Here is a 22,443-nt window from a genome sequence, read left to right as displayed (position 1 = left end):
CTGGGTCCAGACTTGCAGAATAACTAAGTACTCACAACTGCAACCGAAGTCAATAAGAGCTGTGCTTTAAACACATAATGTGCTATAAACATGTTATGTACTCTGAAAATTCAGGACCCTAGGTTTCTCAAGTTGGATATCCAGCTGACAATTTTGGCATTATTCTCTCTGTGCCACCATTCCCCAGCTGTAAAATTGGTACAATAATAACTCCTCTCCTCACAGGAGTGCCTTGAACATAAATTCATGAATGTTTTTGAAGCAGCCAGTTACTACGAAGAGACCCATAGAAATAAACCCTCAGGAAGAAATTATTAATCTTGTATTAAGTGCAGGGTTTGGATGCTGTGAATTAAGTAAAGTACTGAATGAGGGTGACCAAAAAAAAAGGAATACCTCTTCAGTGAATGAGGCTGGGGTCCGGTGGAAAAATAGTATGTGATCACATAATTAGACAGTATTATAATCAAAAGTGCAAGGGTGGTGAACTAAGGTTGTTCAGTGTGGAAGGGTATATTAACCCATCACTGAGTCAGCAAGGCTTACTGAGCTGCTGTAAGTCCACTCAGCCCCACCCTGCTTCACCTGCACTCACTGTCAAGTAACTAAGGGGTAGTTTAAAAAGGGGAGGAAGAGCACCTACTTGTTGGCTGTATGAGGAGAAGAGCAGACCTCTCACCATTCATTCTGTGAGGAAAGGATGGCTTCTGCACTTCTGTAGGGATGGTGAACTGTTGGAGCTGTGCTAGAGGAAGGTAGGCCTTACACAGGACCAGTGAGTTTGTTTTGAACTATGTTTGATCATAAAGGACTGTTGGCTCAAGGTTGGCTACCTGGGAGAGGCCTGAGGGGCCTACCAACACTCTCGGCAGGGGACCCTGCAACAAGAGATGTTGGAGAAACTGCATTGATAAACTCTGTGGACTTTTTCACCCTGCTCAAGTCTGCTCTGCAGTTTTTCTTGGACGCTGAAGAGAGTGGGGGCAACTTTCATTCTGGTACTTCCTAACTTTTGAGTACTTGACTTTGCAGACTTAATTTCTTCTAACTCTCTCTCTCTTTTTAATGTAATATATACAAATGCTCCTATATCGCTAAAGCTAAGTTTTATGTGCAGCCGAAGAACTTGGGTTTGAGAAAAGACTCAAGGAAGATATGGAGAAGACATGGTGTTTATGATTTGTTATGGGAGCACCAGGTAGAAGAGGTTGCTTTAAAGAAGGCATGGAAATTGGTGGGGGGGAAAAAGACCATGAAGGAAGAATTCTGTTGTGGCTTGGGTTAAGTAGAGTTCATGGAGGTTGGGGGGCAGATAAGAAACAGTAAAAGGAACAAACAAAACAAGCAAGTAAGAGGGAGCCAACTTGTGAAAGATCTTGAAGAGACAAAGAAGACACTTGAATGTGATCTGGGAGTAGAAAGAGCTGGCACCACTCAAGAGCATACTGGCTAAAAATAACTGGGGGGATTCCATCCGATTAGCTGAGAACTCCCCTATGATTTCTGGTGGAAATTTAGCATGAACTGCAGTCCCCACCATCAACACTGGGCATTGTGAGATGAGAGCTACAATGGGCATCAGAAAGAGCCTGTTGGAGCAGATTTCCAATACTATTGAGTCTTTGCTGCCATAAAGACGTGTGGAGAGCTCAAGTCAGTAGCTTTTAGAGGTGTTCCTCAGCAGCTCTAACTTACACTGATGCTGGGTGGCATGGGATCAAGGAGCCGTGTAGCATCCAACTTCACTGTCTCCAAATGGCACTTGACCATGGTGGAGAATCTAGGCTAGTGTTGTAACTTACTGGAAAACTTGATTATGCATCTTTTGTATGATTTGTAGTTGACCCTTTGCTGTGTTTGGTTACACATAATAATGAGGAAAATTGCAAACGGAAGGAAACTGCACGCTATCTTGGAACTACCATTGTATATTGACTTTCACTAAACATCATGATAAATAACTTCAGAAATGCTATTCTCGCCACAGGCATAGGGTTGAAATGAAGAATAACTGTCTACTCTTATTTTAAAATACTCCTGTAGGATTACTAGGTAGTCTTTAAGTATATTAACTGGAAATCTCTGATTGGAGTTCTGACAATTTAAACATGACCAATGGTTCTTTAGCTGCATAAGTGTTTCTATAACTGACAAAGTCATACTACCCATCTTTCACTTTTCAGCAGGCAGTAATTATTCTCTATCATCTTGAGTGGTAGTGCTGAGGGAGGAGGAAAAATAAAAAGAAATCTGATTTACATTCCAATTTGTGAAAGCCAGCCAATTTCTTAAACATGACCATGGCTTGTTAGTGAGGTGGAAAATGTTTAGATATGTTTGGGTTTTTTATCCTTTTCCAGAAGAATGCTTTGTGCAAGGCTTCCTTGCTTTTTTTAATCCAATTTTTGTAAGTGATTATCATGGTGAGGGGTTATTTAATTGCTACACATTTTTAGGGAAGCAGTGAGGCCCCTCTGGACTATGGAGAATAAGGCCTAGGTTTTGTTATAAGCTCAGTTTCTGGCCTAGTGATCCCGAGCAAGTCACTTTACTCTTCTGTGCCTCAGTTTTCACCATCTGAATAATGGTGATATTGATACTTGGCTTGTCTGTGAAACAAATTCAGGCCTCTGTGAAAAGTGCTATATAGAGCTAGATATTACTATACCATTATCTTACTGCAGAACTTGATAAAACACTTCAATCAAAGGCTATCTGTAGTAGACATCACACAGCAGGATTTGGACCACAGTCATTGCAGAAAGTCAATGAGGTTCTTCATGATTCCTATTATGACAACCCCTTTTCCTTTAATTTCTGATTATGACTTTGTTGGAATATTCAAGTTTGCAGTTCAGAAATAAATGGTTGTTGGGAGCTTCCACTCTTCCAGTCCTTTTTTTCTATCCTTAAAAGATATTCTGTCTTCCTCCCCCGCCCCCACCCCACTTTATCATGTGAAGCTCCAGCATGTTCTCCTTCTGTGAGTGTGAAAGACAATGCTATTTTGCTCTGCAAAGTGATAGCAGCAGCCTGAAAGGATGGTGTCCTGGTAGTTATTCCCTCCATTACATTATAGTACTATAATATCCCTGCAAACACTGTGTGAAGACATTTACAATTTAAGACTAGGCTTGGAAAGATTAGATTTTTACTGGAAAATGTTGGTCAATGTCCACTTCACTATATACTTGCAAACTTTCCATCAATAATCAAAATTTACAGGTAGGCAAAGTAACAAATGCTGCTTGAGAGTTTATTGGCATTTGATTTAAGGTTATTTACTTCATATACTTTGGCATACTATGTTGATAATTTGTGACTGGTTGTAAAGCTTTAACTTTTTAAATCTCAACATCTGCTATGACTAATTGTCTGACCCCCTACATAATTTTGCACAACTGTGAATTTAAATTGAAGGAAAATAAAGCTGAACTGGCTTATCTTTTTATAATCCTGTTAACTTATGCTAAATATTCCATAACACTTTGCAAAGCTGAAGACCACTTTGGCATTAGAACATAAGAAAATTGTCAAAGGCAAAATACACTAATGTTCTACTCTGGTACAAGCTGGGGAGGTACTTTCACAGACTGGTACCTGCAATGTTAGTATCCAAGCAAAGATAAGGGAAGTGGAGAACAACAATGTAAGGAACTAGTATCAAAAGGAGGGGGGAGGGTTGATTTTTAGTGACATGTAGACTTTTTTAACTCAAAAAGTCATCCTATAATTACTACTAGCTGAAATATTTAGTAATGTGGAAGCACACCTTCTGTGTAAGGTAAACTTTGCAATGCTGCACAAGCTAGCTTCCCAGAAACTGATATCCTATTGAATTTTTTTCTGTATTATTATTGGCAATAAACCTGAGTCCTATTGGTTATTTGGTCTGAGTACATTTCATAATGGCCCAAAGTATGGTCAAGCAACTGACTGTACAATTTACCAACATAGAGAACCTTGCTCAGGCCCTAGGTATGCAAGTAAATGTCATCCTAATGACTGAATTCTCATCTTGTGGGGATGATGCTAGAAAAGTGTAACCCTGCATGTAATAAAAACTAGGACCCAATCCTGTTCCCATTTAACTCAATGGTGTGTGTGTGTGTTGTGTGGTTTTTTTTTTTTTTGTCTCCCCCCCCCCCCCCCCCATTGACTTCACATGGAGTGGGATCAAATCCTACTTATAAATACTGCTCCATTTGACTTGCCAAATATGTGTAACACATGTGTATCAGCCTGTAGGTGTCAATTCTTTGAATTTCTGCTCAAATATCAACAATAATAAACTTTTCTCCTATCAAAAGTCCAATTGCTGTCAATGGAAATTTTCTTTGAGGTAATAAATACAGGATTGGGTCCGTGGTCAGTATTTGGTGAATGCCTATGCATTGGTTTCTAGTAAACCATGAACTTTAGAATCATAGAATCATAGAATATCAGAGTTGGAAGGGACCTCAAGAGGTCATCTAGTCCAACCCCCTGCTCAAAGCAGGACCAATTCCCAGCTAAATCATCCCAGCCAGGGCTTTGTCAAGCCGGGCCTTAAAAACCTCCAAGGAAGGAGACTCCACCAGCTCCCTAGGTAACGCATTCCAACTTTGTTTTGGGTTGACTGATTCTGCATTGTTTTCCTAGCCATTTCTATATGGAACATAAATTATATTAGCCTGATCCTGCATGTCTCTCACACACCTAATTCTGATTGAAGTCAATTGAGGTTTAGGGTGTGCACTGAAGATTCTCATTATGGAGAAAAATTAAATGTCTAGATTGCTCCATCTCTGTATACTACAGATGTGAGGACTTTGATACAAACTCAAGCCTTTACTGTGCTGGCTAAAATCTTTATAAATTTCTCTTGTAGACTGCAGCACACACATGAATATGGACTGCCCTTCTGAGAGTCCTTTTATTTCCATTCTTCTACTCAGAAATTATCAAATGAATTGGACTGCATTATGGAAGGGAACAGTCAGATTATGAGGTTTATATATATTAAAAAAAAAATAAAAAACCTGAACAACTTGCAAAAACCTGTAAATAAAAAGAAAAACAAATATAGTTACTTGGCGATTTGTAGCCAGTTGTTTACATAAATTTAAACTGAATTCTCATCAGCAATGTGGGATTTTTGTTTTTTAATGGGATTATGATGCAACTCTTCACGTCAGTATGAAGACACCCGATTGACTTCAATGGTCTTTGGATCAGGCCCTTATTCTCTGAGACACTTGTGTTTAATTGAACTACAGGGTATTTGGCACAGACTGTGGATGGGGGTTTGTTTTTGTGGTTACATGTAAAGATGGAGGCTTACTAACTGATTGTCTACTTGCAAGTTTTGTTCTATTTCATTGTCCTTCTCTTCCCCTTCCAGCTGTTTTTGTATATAAGGAGTTCCAAGTAAATCCCCTTAAAGTGTGCTTTTGTGTTAAGATATTTAATGTCAAAAGTCTTTGAATAGTTTTTATGAAACTTGTCAGGGCATATCCTGCAGTAAACACCTGGGAACTGCAGGGTTCAGCAAATGGTGACTTTGTGTTAGTATAGAATTTCACTATCTGGCTTTACATCAAGACTCCTTTTATATCTTCCCTTCAATGTATTTCTTATTTGTAAAAGGGATGGTGTTTGAATATTTAAGGACCTATCATGGATTAAGATCTTATGATTCACAAGCAGAGTAAAATGTCTCTTCTTTCATGAATACGCTGAAGCAAATTACATCTGCATGTGGCATGAAGAGCAAAGTTGCTGGTCTCTAGAGACAAATTGCCTTAATACACAGCAATTAGGAGAAATGATGTTTGTAGATAAGGCAAAGAGAAGAGGAACAACACATAACAGGAGGCACCATGGGTATATGGTCCATGTGATATGGACCAGAAGTTGGATCTGAAGATGGGTGCTGATATGTTAGGCATTAGCAAAACAAAAAATGTGTTCACTCATGATATAAAACACAAAAATAGATCAACATTCCTGTATTAACTAGTATCTCTAAGAACCTAAAATTGGAAAGAAAGGTGGTGAAGGAGGATGATGGACAGTACAATGGAATATACACATTTAAAAATATAAAGAATCACAGGAAAGAGTGAGTAATATTGTGGGAGATTCTAACATTGACATGTGTAGGCAGTAAATGTAGGCAACCATGCCCCCACAGTCTCATTATGTTTATTGCCTTTTGGCAAGAAGTATCATTATGCTTGGATATACTGAAGAACAAATGTTCTGTGCTGGAATCCATGTAATAGTGGTTCTAAAAGTTTTGTACTGGTGACCCCTTCCACATAACAAGCCTGAGTGCAGACCCTCCCTCCCCCAATAAATAAAACGCTTTTTATATATTTAACACCATTATAAATGCTGGATGCAAAGCAGGGTTTGGGGTGGAGGAATTAACAAATGTTAAATATGACTTTAAGGGTAATGCAGTCAATTATTACTAGTACCAGCTGAAGAGCAGATTAATTGAAAGGCTATGAGAAAATCAAGTTGTTATTGCCTAAATTTACCTGTACTTAACTAAAGCAAAGTTGGTCTGTTAAATTAAGTTGGGCAAGGTCAACAAGGGTGAACGTGGATAAACTGGGTCAGCTCTTGGACCAATAAAATACAAGGTTAGTCTTTTCATTGATGTGAACAGACCCAAGTTATCCCATAAAATCCATTGCTGATAACAAGTCAGTTCAAGTGACATTAAAACAACTGTGGTGACAGCTTCCATACTTTGGTGTAAGGCACTGAAAATTGCAGCTCTAGTGCTGGGGGTGACTGCAGTGACCCCGGGCAAAGGTGTTGTTGACAGAAGGGTTGCATATTGACGGTTACATTGAAGGTCAGCTTTAGTTTCTGCTAGGAGCTCCACAGAAAGTGGATCCCTGGCCTTCATGACCAAACCACCATGATGCTGATGCTTAGATATTGTATTTAATTATATTGAATACAGTGATGCATATTAGACTCAGCTCAGCACTGTGGTACTTGAGTACAATATAAAAAATAAAGAAGCCTGCAAACAGTTGCATGCTAACTGCTTGATTCTTCATCCGTTATTGTGGGTAACTTCACTCATGAAAATTCTCACTGAATTCATTTAGACTCTTAAATCACTCCCTTAAGTGAAAGTCCTACGTAACTTACTATGGAAGGATCCCTTCCCTCCCTCCCCCCCCCCCCAAGGTACTAAAATTTAAGTTGGCCCCAAATATTACCTAAGTTTGTGGGTAGCTTTGTCCAAGGTTTTGATTCAGGTCCATCTCTAAGATCACCATTCTCTTGATGGCTTAAATTCCTATCATATTGTTTATACTTAGCACTTTTCAACTTTGAAACAACTTCTAAATCTTTAGAATACTTGACATGTAAGTAAGTAGTATTATCTCCAGTTCTACAGATGTAGAACATGAGGAAGTGGGATTGTTGATTTCGCTGAATATTCTGGACAGCATCAGAGGTGGTAGAAGATGGAAAGAGTTCTTGGCCTTCAATTCTGTGAATACTAAACCACATGTTAGTTCGTATCACATGTCTTAGCAATTTCAAATAATTTCCAGGTACTGTACGTTACCACAAACTCAAAGGTGTCTTATGGACTCTATTCTAAAAATTCTTTGAGAATTTCTTTGTTTACACTTCCCCTCCAGAGTTCTAGTTCCTTTGGTTTACATTCTTTTAGGTCTGTCTCCATCCATGTTCGGATGGGGAGAGAGACTTCCATTAATGTCAGAATTAACTAGTAAGTCTCCTGTGAATTTACAGGAGGACAGTGTGATTGTTCTTCCATGGGCTTGCAATGATTCATTTCATTGTTATATTTGTTAGAGCAGAGAATCGCCAAGTGCCATCCATGGGGAGTTTCTCTTAAAACATGGCCCACTAGTAATAATTGAGAAACCTTGTCACAGAGAATTGGTCATAAACTCAGGCAGCAATCCAATCCTAGATGCAGCTACTGACATTTTTTTGAAAAATTTGTAGAATTTAGAATCCCTTCTGGTGAAATAACTTAGCAGTAATGAAGAATTAAAATTCAACCAGCCTTATTAGCTGTACAGTTGGATGCTGAGCAGCAAAGGCTGAATGGAGTTTAGCTAGAACTCAGAAATGTTCGTTTATCTCCTATCTTTGTCTTTCTATGTTGCTTTTGGCTGTGTAGCACCCTTTGAATGACACAAGAAACGATTGTGCTTCTGACATTGTAGCCTTCAATTGTAGTCTTTGGTCCTCTGTAACTCTTAAAAAGAATAAGGCTTTAAAAGAGATTGGCTTCCCTCAGCTATAGAGCCTGCCTGTTAAGGAAGATTAAAAAAATGAGTGGAAAAAATCAAATAGGATAATCTTGTTAAATTGGCTAAATAAGTTCAAGATTCATTTTCAAGCATATGGTTCACACAACAGGTGGGAGGTTTTTAATACACATTAAAACAACTAATACATAAAAACAATTATAATTTCATATTAATGTTAGAGTCTGGAAAGTGTCTGAGAGGAATATGGAAACCTAAAGGATACTACCTCCACCTTGATAGCTGTGAATGTAGTAACATGAGAACTAGTGAACACACACTAAAACTTGTAAAAGTTATTGACTGCATTCCTTTTGTTGCTATTTTTTGTGCTCTTTAGTCACTCTGCAACATTTGCCTGGTCAAGGGTGGAGTGTGGTGGGGGGCAACACTATTGGAAAGACAGTGTTTAATTGGCTTGCAGAGACAATTTCCCCCAATTCCATTCCAATTTAGATTAATTTTTTCTTTGCTGGAAAACATTGAAATAGAATGTATGATACTTTAGAACTCTGGTATGAAATGAAGTGAGCGGAGTAAAACAGCTGCCATTTTCACTCAATAGACCCTGAACCTTCCAGTGAATAGTTTTGAGCCTGCTGAGTAGGAATTGTAAAAGACAAGAATTCTTTTCATTAATTAGACCAGTCAGTCTGCTTTGTATCTGCAACAATGAACAGTCTTTCATTCCAGGGGTGTAGTTAAACCCTTAAACTAACTTGATTTCTTGCTCCATTCTGCTAAAACATAATTCCTTACCTTTATACATCTTGTTCTAGGCCAATCACTGGAAAGCTTCTATTTTTCTTTTAGTTCAGGACTTGTCTAGACTAGGAACACTTGCACCAGTGATTAGATCAGTGCAACTCTCTGATTACAAAAACAGAATATATAGCAGTTTGACTGCATTTATTGGGGGGGGGGGGGGGGGGGAAGAGAGATTTACCTGTTTTTTTTCCACTGGTTTAATACAAATATTGGGGGTTTGTAATGATGTAGCTACACAAGTGGAAAAGAGAAAATTCTAGTATGGACAAGGCCTTAATCCATAGTATGATTTTATTATCCTAATCATATCTGCTTATTCTCTGGAATCTGTTCTGAGTAATCCCCAAGTAATGGGAAGGGGGGGAATTAATCCATTTCTACTTATAATCTGTCAGATATTTTAAGTGTTAAGCACTGCAGTTACTGTCTATAGAAAACAAGTCTGTATTCGAGATCTGCTAAGAAAAGTGTGTGTGTTAATCTAAACTTGAACAGTACCTAGCACAACAGGGGTCCTGATCCTAATGGTGGCCTTTAGGTTGATTTTATTATAAAGCCTCTGTTTAAAACATATACTTATGTTCTGTTCTGTGTTCCTTGAATGGTGCTAGTGCTGAACATTGGTTTGGTTTCTTGCTACTGTACTGAGTTTTCTGTCAAAATATACTGGATAATACACTGAAATGACAGCCATTTGGTTAGAAATGTACTAACTAATTTTAAGTTTCAGAGAACCTATAATTTAAAGGAGTGCTTTATGAAGAAGTGTAGTTGGTATATCTACAGGGATCCAAGTCACACCATTTCAGATAACTGCCAACTCTTATTTCTTTCTCCCAGTCCTCTATTCTCTTCTCCATCTATTGAAATTTTTATGAATGTAATATTGAACTCTTTGCTCCCATAATCTGTAGATAAGCTTCTTGACCATCTTCCTGAGGGGGATCTCTGCACAGATGTTCTGCTTCTTAGCTAGTGGGGTGTACCCTCTAGATTGCTCAGCCATGCTCAGAGGTACCAACACTTCCTTCTCAAAGAGAATAATTCTCTTCTCATCCTGTTTCTTTTCTTTCTTGTTGCATCATTAGAAAGTACTGGCTGTAGTCCCACAAGAGCTTATTTCCTTCTCTATAGGCAAAGGCACCTCTTACATCACATGTATTACTCAACTATATTGGTATAGCTAAAGTGGTACAACTCTGTGTGTGTGTGTGTGTGTGTGGACAAGGTCTAAATTTACAGATGCAAGCTAAACTAATATCAGCACTTTTAAACCACTGAAAGTGTCAGCACACAAAGTTCTACCAGTTTAACTAAATGGGTATACAATAATACCTTTTAGTTATCAGTACCACTTTATGTAGACCACACCAAAGGCAGGAGGCAGTTGGTTAGTCCAGCAGAGAGAGACTAAGCATGTGTAAGAGTGATCATTTTAACACTGAGTAATTAGGACCTCATGTTTTTTATGAAGTATGGTAATGGAGTGAATGAAGATCACACTTAATCTGAGTTGTGAAATTAATTTTTTTCATGCTCTCCCCCCCCAAAAAAACAAAAAGCCACCCCCTCCCAAAAATAACCAAGAAGGAAGGGACTGGTTGTAGCCATTTACTTGGCAATGTAAAAATACAGGCTTAACTCACACCGTCCTATGGTGAAGTCCATAAGGACAGGAGAGAATTTCCACAATGGTCTTCACATGGATTTCCTCTCATTACATTATGGTTTGGAATTTGCCAGATCTGAGGATCCATGTGAAGCCATGGCTACTTACATGGAGGCCCTGTGTCATGGTAATCGGTGTTGGCCCCAGCTATAGCTGTCTTTAGGGCTCCTGAGGGATGGGATATACTCTTCGGAAAGGAGTGTACTCCATGCTGTTTTCTGTCTAAACTCAGTGGGGATGATACATGTCCCCTCATGACCCTGCTCCATCCATTTCTTTCCCCAAGCCTAGGCTGAGTGTGAGCAGCCTCACTGTGAAGTTATACTTGAGTTATTGAGTACTTAATGATGCTGCACTCCATTTTGTACAGGGCTAGGACTTCTGGCGGCAAATCACATGGTTCTTAGGGCTGTATTAAGCTGAGCTTCTCTGAGTCTTTCCCAGTGAATCCAGGGAGAACTTCTGTCCTTTTGGGTACATGGGAGGAGGGGGGAAGTTGTGGGATGGAAATTAGAAACACATCAACTATACATACAAAATGATTGGGTCTAAATTAGCTGTTGCCACTCAAGAAGTCATTGAGTAGATGTTTTCAGAGAACTATCCACACTGACTCCAATGTGCAGCAGCAGACCCTCCTCCTTACTCCTCCCCCCCCCAAAAAACCCTAACATGTAGGAACCATTAGGAGAGTAAAACAGAACCTATCATGCCACTATATAAATCCATTTTATGCCCATACCTTGAATATCATGTGCTGCTTAGGTCACCCCACCTCAAAATAATAGAATTTGGGAGAGGTACAGAGAGAGGCAACTAAAATGATTAAGGGTATGGAACGGCTTCCATATGAGCAGAGATTAAAAAGACTTTTCAGTTTGGAAAAGAGATGACCGTGCATGTCTACACTGGCAAAGTTACAGCACCGCTCAGAGCGCAGAAGGGAAACCACTGTGTGTTCACACAGACAGCTGCCAGTACAATAGCATGTTCACACTTGCAGTGCTATATGGAACGGTGCCTTCTGGGCAACTATCCCACAGAGCACTTCTTTCTCTTTTGCTGCTAAGACTTGTGGGAAGGCAGAGGGGGTTGTGGGGCATCCTGGGTCCAGTCCCAATGCCCCGTGATGCATTGCTTCACATCCTAGCAATCCTTGTGCTTCTGGCTGCATTTGGCCTCATTTTTAACGGTTTGTGTACTGTGCACCCTACCTTTTTTCAGATTGCAAGAATGTATCTGGAACTGCTGACCAGTATGCTGCTCACTCTGACCAAGTCATCACGAGTGGTGTGATCTCGCCACGCATAGTAGCTACAACACAAGATTGCTTGTGGCATTAGCGGAGATGCTGATCAGTTGAACACCGCTTCTGGGCTCAGGAAACAAGCACTGAGTGGTGGGATCATATCATGATGCACATCTGGGATGATAAGCAGTGGCTGCAGAACTTTTTTGCATTAGGAAATCCACATTCATGGGACTGTGGTGCACTCACCCCAGCTGTGCAGCACAAGGACATGAGAATGAGAGCTGCCCTCTTATTGAAGAAGCACGTGGTGATTGCACTGGCTACTCCAGACTGCTACCAGTGGGTTGCTAACCAGTTCAGAGTGGGAAAGTCAACCGTTGGAGTTGTGTTGATGGAAGTGTGCAGGGCCACTAATCACATCCTCCTCCGAAAGACCGTGACTCTGGGCAACGTATGTGACATTGTGGATGGCTTTGCACAAATGGGCTTCCCTAACTGCAGAGGGGCAATAGATGGCACACACATGCCAATTCTGGCATCAGACCACCTAGCCACCAAGTACATTAATCGGAAGGGGTATTTCTCAATAGTTCTCCAGGTGCTTGTGGATCACCATGGGCGTTTCACGGATATTAACGCAGGCTGTTCCGGAAAGCTGCATGATGCATGCGTTTTTTGGAACACTGGCCTGTTCAAGAAGCTGCAAGCAGGGACTTCCTTCCCAGACCAGAAGAACACCATAGGGGGAAGTAGAAATGCCCATTGTGATCCTGGGAGACCCTGCCTACCCCTTAATGCCATGGCTTCAGAAGCCATACACAGGGCAACTTGACAGCAGCAAGGAGCAGTTCAAGAGGCTGAGCAAGTGTAGAATGACTGAGTGTACACTTGGCCTTTTAAAAGCCTGCTGGTGATGCCTGTATGGGAAGTTGGGCATGGCCAATGACAACATACCTATGCTTATAGCCACATACTCTATGCACCTGAATATTTGTGAAGGGAAGGGTGAAAGTTTCACTCGGGGTTCAGCTGCAGAGGCTCAGCACCTGGAGGCTGTTTGAACAGCCAGAGACTAGGGCTATTAGAGGGGCACAGCATGGGACCATAAGTATCATGGAGGATGCCTTGAGACAGCAATTTGAAGCTGAAAGCCAGTAATATTTGCTGCTATGCTCAGGATTGTAGTGCTTGTAATGCTAGAAGGTGACTCGTGCACATAATGCAATAAGGGGGTTAACATAATTGCATGTTGCCTTGCAGTGCTCTTTTTTGCTTTCACTTAATAGAATATAGATTATTAAAAGAATTTTATTGGTTTGAAAGCAAAGACAACTGCCGGAGAGAGTCACATGAAAAAAATCCTCAGCAGGGAAGGGAAGGTCTCAAGAGGAGGAGGGGTCCCAGGACAGCTACAGATTTGTGTGTCCTGGGCTCCAACCTTGTCCTTTGGAGTACAATGCAGCGGGTGCTGTACTTCAGCAGGGCCAAATTGCAGAGGGATGGGTGAGTGCAGTGGGTAGTAGGAGTCCACAGTCTTGGACTGGGAGGAGTGGAATGCTGAGGGTAGAGTGTGGAGACAGGAGGTTGATAACTGGGTGTGTGTGTGTGTGGGGGGGGGGCACATGGGCAAGAGCTTTCCAACAGCGGCTGCAGGGGGAGGGCAGGTACGGAGCTGCTCGGTTTGAAGAGCTAGTATTGCCTGGAGCATGTCCACTTGGCTCTCCATAATGTTTAAGAGCCACTCTGTAGGACACACCAAAAATAAGCCATTCTCCTTTCAGTCCTTCTTCTCGCTGTCCTGCCACTCCTTCAATTCCTGTTTCTCAGCAGCAGAGTGCATCGTAACCTCACGGAGAAAGTCCTCCTTAGCTCTTCATGGCTGCTTTCTAATTCTGCGCAATAAGGGAGGCTGGGCTCCCAAGGTCATCTCTGAAGTTTAAATGCAACATTTTACAGAAGCAGTATTGTTTGCAACAGACAACACTGATTCAGTGCTTTAAAATGCAGCCAGTACACTCACACCTGTCACTAACTGGCTCACTGCAGACAAGCACACATGAGCCACAAGACCCCCCCAAAATGTGAGTAGCTGCAGGGGCAGGGTTAATCACTCTTCCCGGACCCTGATGTGCACTGGGCACGTGGCTCTTGGGGAGAGTCAGCACTGTAGTGGGGGGCTTGATAATCATTCCTGTCCCCTACACTTTCCACAGGATGTGATCATTATGGAAGATATCTCGCTGCTGAAGGTGAGCAGGGAATGCAGGGAGGGTCTTCTCCAAGCCCGCAGCTTCTGTCCTAGCCCCTAAGCGGCTCGCCTGTGTGCAGCAATGGAAGAGGGCACAGTGATGCAGGAAAGTTACTGTTAATGGGGCAAGAAACAAAGCAGCTCTGCTGAGGAACCTGCAGCAGCGGATTGCCCAGTATCTCCATGAGAGTTTCTTGGAAACCTCTGACGGAGAGTCCTGTGAAGTGAGGGAGTGTATCAACAACCTGTTCTGCCACTCAGAATAGGCATGCAGTGAGAGACAAGCCTGCTTTCTGCAACCCTCTTGCCCCCAACAAATCACTTCAGCAATTCCCAAAATCACATCCACTTATTGGGGCCTCCTCTCCTGTATGTGCTTTGCCAAGATCTGACTGCTGTGACTGGCTAGGCTCCTCCGGAGTAGTAAAGAGCTCGTGACTGCATGAATCTCTGCCTCTGGGTCCCCCTCTCCCTCTTTGTCCAAGATGTTCCTCCTTCTGGCTTGGTCCACTCTGATCTGGCACATGAGCCAACGAAGTATCCACAGGGGCCTTCACAGTGGAGATGGGGTCACCACTGAGTACTGTGTCCAGCTCTTTGTAGAACTGGCAGCTCATGGGCAGAGCACCAGAGCAGCAGTTTGCTTCGCGTCCCTTGTGATAGGCATTCTGCAGCTCCTTCATTTTTACCCTACACTGCAATGTGTCCCAGTCATGTCCCCTTTCAATCATGAAATCTGTCCGTAGGTATCATAATTCCTATGGCTGGAGCGCAGCTGGGACTACACAGCTTCCTTTCCCCAAATGCCAATGAAGTCCAGCAGCTCGGCATTGCTCCAAATGGAGGATCACCTGGTGTGTGGAGCGGGCATGGCCACCTGGAAAGATGCACTGACACTACTGTATGCATCACCAAGCAAACAAGGAGAATTTTCAAATTTACAAAGGAATGTATGGGATGGGGAGGATTGTTGGTCACCTGAGGGCAGAGCAGTAGAGTTCAAACTGATGACCAGAGAGTTGAGAATAGGCATTGTGGGATGCCTACCGAAGCCCAATCACAGCGCTGTATTTGCCACGGTATCTACACTGGCACCACAGTGCTGTAGCCCCAACGCAGAAAGCTCTAGGCCAGTGTAGATGTGGCCTCAGGGGGGAGGGGGGGGAGATGATAGAGGTCTATAAAGTCACGAATGGTGTGGAGAAAGTGAATAAGAAAATGTTGTTTACTCCTTCATGGAACATAAGATTGAAGAATCACCTAATGAAACCAATACGCAGCAGACTTAAAATAAACAAAAGGAAGTACTTCACAGAATGCACAATCAACCTGTGGAACTCGTTGCTGGGGGACATTGAGAAGGCCAAAACTATAAGAGTTCATAAAAGAATTAAGTTCATGGAGGTTAGATCCATCAACAGCTATTAGCTAAGATGGTCAAGTATGCAACCCCATGATCTGGGTGTGCCTAGTTTCTCACTGCCAGAAGCTGGGAGTATATGACCAGGGATGGATCACTCTAACTGCCTATTCTGTTCATTCTCTCTGCAGCACTTGGCATCGGCCACTGTTGGAAGACAGGACCATTTAGGGATCTGGGATGAAAATCTGTCTGGGGATTGGGCCTGCTTTGAGCAGGGGGTTGAACTAGATGACCTCCTGAGGTCCCTTCCAACCCAGATATTCTATGATACTGGGCTAGATGGACCATTGGTCGGACCCAGTATGGCCGTTCTTATGTGCAAGTGATTTTTAGTGTGTGCATTGCTGCTAAGTGTATGCTGCATGGAAACAAAAGTGAAGCTTTAGTCTATATCCTAGAACTGGCCAGCTAGTTTAGGTTGAAAATACCACTAAACTCATATCAGAGACTTTGTGTGTGTGTGTGAGTATGTGTATGGGAGCTGGGTTAAGGGAAATGCCTGAATTAAATCTTCAGTGAAGACATACATGATGGCAACAAAGGGTTTCTTAGAATGAACACTAAGCTATGCAGGGCCTTAGCTGAAGTCTGGAGGAGGATGCTATGGAAGTAGCACTGCTGACCACCTGTTTGGGAGTGGGGGATCTGCACGTGGAGGAAACCCTCTCTGCATAGCTCTGGGGCAGGGGGATGATTTGGGCTGTAATTTTTGGAAGTGTTTTTTAATTGGGAGATGGGCAATTAGTCATTACAAGTTTGTAGTGCTTAGACTGCTAAGTGAACCTACAGATACAGGTTCTTGTCTAACTGCTACAAAGTGAACCCTGACAAACTTGCAAGGTCCAGTGTCATGTTAACTTACTTGGTTCGTAATGGCCAAATGCCTTAAAAGCTTTAGAAAGTGACAAATTAACTAGATACAAGACAGAGAATTTTACACTGCAAACCTAAAAACCTGTTTCTCTCTGAGACTTGAACTGTGAAAGACTTGCTTAGTTTTTGGATCTTAACTGTAGTATATTATGGAAATTGAATGCCAGTGTATGTATACTGGTATATGTATTACAAGTGATACAAAGCAATAAACTGCTCTCCTTTTCTTTCTGCCTTAGGAGAATAAACTTTAAAGCCAATGATCATGTGTCATCAAAGTAAAACAGTTTTAGAGAATTTTTGGATTTCTTGTGCAATGAACAGCATCAGTGAAGTGTTCACCCTATCAGACAGCTCAGGAAAACAAGCTTTTGGAGGGTCACAAGCTTTAGCTTGTAACCTTGCTGCCATTTGCCTGGTAGGGTCACTCTTCATTGTAAGCTTGAATGAGCCTATTAGGACTGCAGTGAAGAGAGAGTCTGAGGAGCATATTAAAATATGCACCATTGAGCCAGCAAGAAAAATGTACACTTTTGCAAATACAGGAGCTAACAGAGTTTTTGAAATAAAAGGTCACTTTTAGAATGTAATCAGTGCATCGTGATCTTAGTGAACAAGATATTTCTGTGAGATAAGTGAGAGGTGAAGGAAGAAACCAAACCACCACTTTCCCCCCTCTAGAATTAGTAATAAAAAACACCAATTGAACCTTTAATACTATGTTTAAATGCTCTTTCAAAAGCATCTGATACTGAGAGTGAAACTAGAGAGAGAGGGGCTAACATGATTTTCAAATGCTTTGATTTTGTTCTGGGTAGGGGACAAGTGTCCAGACAACTGAGACTTTGACTGAGTTTAGTGCACTTTGGCTCAGGGAATGAGAGGAAGGAAGTTGAAATGAAGGCACCTCACAAACACCAATTTTAGTTTTTGATTGCTGGAACTGGTAGCCCATTGGCATTGCTGTTGTGTGTAGCATCCTATTGACCTTAACGGCACTTTGCTGTTGCAGTAGTCTGTACATGTTCTGTTAATGGCAGGATCAGGGCCTCAATATACATTTTCTCCCCCACCCCTTCCAAAGATATCTAAATGACTAAAAGAAGGAGAAGGAAAGTTCATTTAAAATAAATACAAAATTCAAAGGAAAAGTGGTCCTCACCAGAGTACTTGTAATTCTGAAGTATTTATTTGTGGCACAAGCATCAGGATAAACTAAAGAACACTTTAAAACAGAACAGATGTATTTTTATATCATCTGACATAAGCTGCCAAGCTTCTGTAGGGAAAATCAGACCCCTTTTTTTTTAGGGGGGTGGGGGGGCCACATGCAAAAAATAGCTCGTTGTGATTGCTGAATTTTCTAAGTTGTCTTAGCAAGTTAGAGAAATATAACGAGACTTGGGCACGTCACTCCTTTGGGTTCACTTGGAAATCCCAGCCTTGATTTTGGTAGACAATTTCTAATAAAGCAAAGCAAAATTAGCAGACATGTTAACATCTGCTGCTGCAGATATATTCAAATTTGAAAGAAAGCTGTGAAGAAGAGCTCATTTACTGGGCCAATTTCTCTACTGGCATAACTCCATTGAGCTACACCTGCAGAGAATTTGATATACAAAGCCTACAGAACAAGCAAGATGCTAGTATTATCATCTAACTTTCCTTTTATTATTATTATTTTTTAACCTGGAGATGCATCTGCTACAATTGTCAATATATTTTCTACCACTGATAACAGCATATATAGTACTAACCTGTTTGAAAACTAGTAAATGAGACATTATGGCCTCTCCTTTGTTCTCCTCTGTGCTTGGCTAAACTGTATGTTAACTGCAGATGCTCTGGGTGGCTGATACTATAGTGAGGTTCCACAAGTGCCCATTAATGAGGGTGAATTTTTATTTTTAGGTTCATTCTTTATTGTAATATGGCTCAGCAAATAATCTTGCACATGCCTACTTTTTTTTGCTTCTGAGGTATAGGTGAATGGCTCCTGTTTTGCCTAATTGATATTTAGTGGTAACCACAATGTATGACCCCATCCCATTTATCAAAACATTTCAGTTTCCCTTGCTTGATACTGAATAAAAGATTCAAATATTACTCTACACCACTTGAATAAACAACCCTAAGATCTGACAGTGCTGGCCATAATATTGGATTCTTTTAAACCAATCAAACTACTTATTATTTGCAACCTTTCTTTCTTCATCATATGCAAAATTTATGATCCAGTTCAACCTGACCAAATTTAAAAAAAAAAAAAAAAAAAAAAAAAAACTTTCAGGCAGGCTTTAGTGGTCTCATTTGACATAAAATGTCACTGGAACACAGATCTGTTATTTTGCATTTGAGCTCCACCCTCTCCTGTTTCCAGAAATTCTTACCTAAATGGTATTCGAACAGTCAGAGATGGATTAGGGTGTTTTGGGGCCCTAGGCCAGAACGTGTGTGTGTGTGGGGGGGGGGGGGGGGGGGGGGGCTCCCTAACCCTTGTGCCTGCAGTCCCCTCCCTACCCCCTTCTTGCAGCTCCTGTTGGGGAAATGGGGTCAGGGCATGAGGACTTCCCTGGCTGCCCTAGTAGGGAGCAGGGTCAGGGAATGGGGGCTTGCCCTGCTCCACTTGGCTCCAACCCCACATGCCTTGACCTTGCTCCTGCTCCCTAGCAGGAGCACCGGTTGGGTAGGTGGAACATAGCAAGCCCCCATGCTCTGACCCTGCTCTCTGGCAGGAGCGGTGGGTGGGTGGAGGAGTGGGGTTGTGGTGCCCATTTTTTGGAGGCCCCCCCAATTGGCTGTGGCCCCTGGACATTGGCCCAGTGGCTAATCTACAACTGTATTTATTACCAGTGAAGATCCAGAGAAATTGATTTCTCTGTCTTGAAAAAATGTAAGAAAACTAATGATGCTATCAGAGATCCTGCAGTGCTACTTCTGTCAAAAATGACACTGGCTCAAATACTGAGAGGTGCTGAGTGCTTGTAACTCCCATTATAATTAAATTGAGTTGCAGATTCTCCGCACTATTCCAGATTTGGGCCCAAATTCAGGAAAACACTTAAGCAGATCCCTATTAGCTTAAGTCCATCCTTCCATAGGAGGGCACTTAAGCATGGGTTTAAATCCATTGATGCTGATTTGCTGAACTGGGGCCTTAGCTCATTGACCTACTATATTTGAGTAAGGACTGTAAAGTAAAATTAGGCCCAATTTCTTTTTCAGAGTTACTGAGCACCCACAGTTCCATTTGATTTGAATTGGTATTTACAGGTTCCCAGCACCTGTGACAATTAGGCATACAATGTTCTAATAGTATATAAAAGAGAGCCAGTTGGCATCAGTGATAATCTTAAGACTTTCTAAGGATTATAAAGAACTGTTTGAATAAAAATAGACACATTCAGTCTAAAAGGTTGTGTAACTCTGTAATATAGTTAAAGGCTATATTTGGCTAATTTCATTTAGATTCTTACCAGTACCATAACTTCTTATAATTACTTCTCTACTCTGTTTGCCATAGCAGATTCTAAACAAAACCATGCAATAAACCACTTCTACAAGCTACAATTTCAATAGGCTACAAGGTATATTATGATAATGTAAAACACATGCAACTGTTACACACTGAAGAATACTTAGCAATGTGGAGATTAGTCATGGTCAGAAGGTAGTGTGGAGCAGACCTGCTATGGCCCTGGAAGTAGAAGGATCAGGAATAGATGTTATTTAACTTGTGGTTCTAGAAAACCTTGAAGGAAACTGTTAAGGGAGGAGGAGTGGGGTAGGGGGGATATCTTACTGTTTCACTTAAGAAAAAAGGTTGAGAGAAATTTCAAAAGTTTACCTGAAGGAAGTTCTTTAGTCCCCTCTTAAAACATCTGTTGCATCATCAAACACCTTGAAATACATTTTCATCAATGTTGTCTTTCTGTGTCTGGCTAAGAAAACAGAGCAGGCCATAACCTCTACATTTATTTTGAACCAGAGTTTTAATAAGGAATAACTTTAATGCATGCAAGAGGGAACACATGGTCTATGGCTGTACTAGGGCTCCAATTGAACCTGAGTAATTGTATGCCCTACAAACAGTTTTTGTTATCCTAAGACACTAGTTCCAGCTCCATGTACCTTCGTCTCTAACTGATGGGGTACCCTATCCCTCTTCCTAGGTTCCAACCAGTTTAAAAGCAAGAGTGTCCTCTATGGACTTAGGAGACTGAAGATTTTAAAGGCACAAGTGGGAGTTAGGCATCCAACTCCTGACAAGTCAATGGCAACTGGGTGTCTAATTGCCCTTTGTGTCTTAAAAATTCATTTCCTGTCCTGCCCAGAACATGGGTAGCTGCAGGAGGAGACCGGTATTGTCCTGAACACACTGCCTCTGGGGACCCAGTCTCCACAAGAAAACCAGACTATGAGGCCAGCACCAATTTCATTCAGAGTGTGGAGGCAAGAACAGATGTGATGAAGGACATAGAATAGTGATGACAAAAGGAACCTAGCAGAATTAAGGGATATGACTGTGAGAAAAGGGAAGGAAGAACAGAGATGGGATGGAGACAAATACCACAAATGTAGTTGTAACCAATGTAATCCCAGGTGTTCAAATGCCCTAATTTAAATTTTGATTTTTACTTTATAGTTTCATCTTTAAAATTGTTTCTTTTGCCTTTGTACTGTTAGTAATAGGGGAAATGAGCCTCTGCCAATATACAGGTGGCAGATTTGTGACTGCTTGTACTAGAGATGAATTTTGCCTCACTTCTTTCTAAATGGAGATGTTTCAACTCTGATCATTTAGTACCTTTCACATTCTTGAAAATTTTGCTTTTTGCAAAATATATATATAATATTTTGCAAGATTCTGTGTAATTCACATCTAGTTATGAGTTAGGCATTTTTTAAAAATTTTGTGCACTTGACATTTTATACAGAACAAGTCAGCCATATTTGACAATTTTTAGACTGGAAAGAAAACCGCAAAGGACAAAGAATATTCACAATCATAATTATGACATTTTTCTTCTTTTGACACCAATATCCTATTTTGATACCAGCATCACTCCTCTGCCAAGTGGTAACAGATATCCAGGCTCTTGTAGGCTCACTTGCTAGTGGAGGTTGAATCAGTGATGTGAAGTCTGTTTTCTGAGTGCAACTTGTTTAATTTACACACAACCCCAGTCCTAGAACACAGAAAGTCAAAAAGCATACAGGCAATATTCTTTGACAGAAATCTCTGGGAAACTGGCTATTGATGTTAAACAGAGAATTGCCTCAAAGATTGACTCTAATCCAGAGATCAAAAGCACAGACCAAACTCTCCTGCTGCTCACACATTTCCCTCTCCAAGGACCACTACAACCACACAAACTTTTCTAACAAAAAACGAACACTGAACCCTTTAAAAAAAAAATCCTGGAAGACTACATGGAATTGCCAGCTGGTAATTGTCATATTCCATGAAATGATGTAAACAAGCACACCAGCTTGGTGGAGATAAAAGCACCTAGGGATCTATGCGCTCTGGCTTTACCGAGAGAGGTGGCATGAAAACTTGTAGTCAAGCCTGATCGTCTAAGATCCTCCACCCTGTGACCCAGCCAGGACAGAAGTTTGAACAGTTGGCAGCTAGAAAGTGACAACTAATGGAGCTTTCGGTTGCATGGAAGATGGGAGAAGACCATGAACAGTTCACCATTTGTTTTGGGCTGCTCTAGTTCAGAATGATTGCTCATATTCCTTCACTGCACACATCCATGAGCTCTGACTGCTCAGATCAGGTACATTCTGCTGTTATAAAACCAGGGGCAACGCCTTATGGGACCTAATGAACCATAGAATTATAGGACTGGAAGGGACTTTGAGAGCTTCTCTAGTCCAGTCCTCAACATTAATGGATCATTC

General features: G+C 41.4%; 1 long non-coding RNA gene across 2 annotated transcripts in view; it reads left to right on the top strand.

Moving 5' to 3' along the window:
- Positions 1 to 477: 477 nt before the first annotated feature.
- LOC135983630 (uncharacterized) overlaps positions 478 to 22,443 on the top strand; it is a 206,118-nt gene continuing 184,152 nt past the window's right edge. The window contains exon 1 of one of the 2 annotated variants that reach the window (XR_010601351.1): positions 478 to 755. This is a non-coding gene — a long non-coding RNA (uncharacterized LOC135983630). The remainder of the gene's footprint in view (positions 756 to 22,443) is intronic. The other variant, XR_010601352.1, reaches the window with a different exon arrangement.

Source organism: Chrysemys picta, chromosome 5 (assembly GCF_011386835.1).
Source record: "Chrysemys picta bellii isolate R12L10 chromosome 5, ASM1138683v2, whole genome shotgun sequence".
NCBI lineage: Eukaryota > Metazoa > Chordata > Testudines > Emydidae > Chrysemys > Chrysemys picta.
The sequence above is the reverse complement of the archived record's forward strand: the minus strand, read 5'-3'. Positions and strand labels throughout refer to the sequence as shown.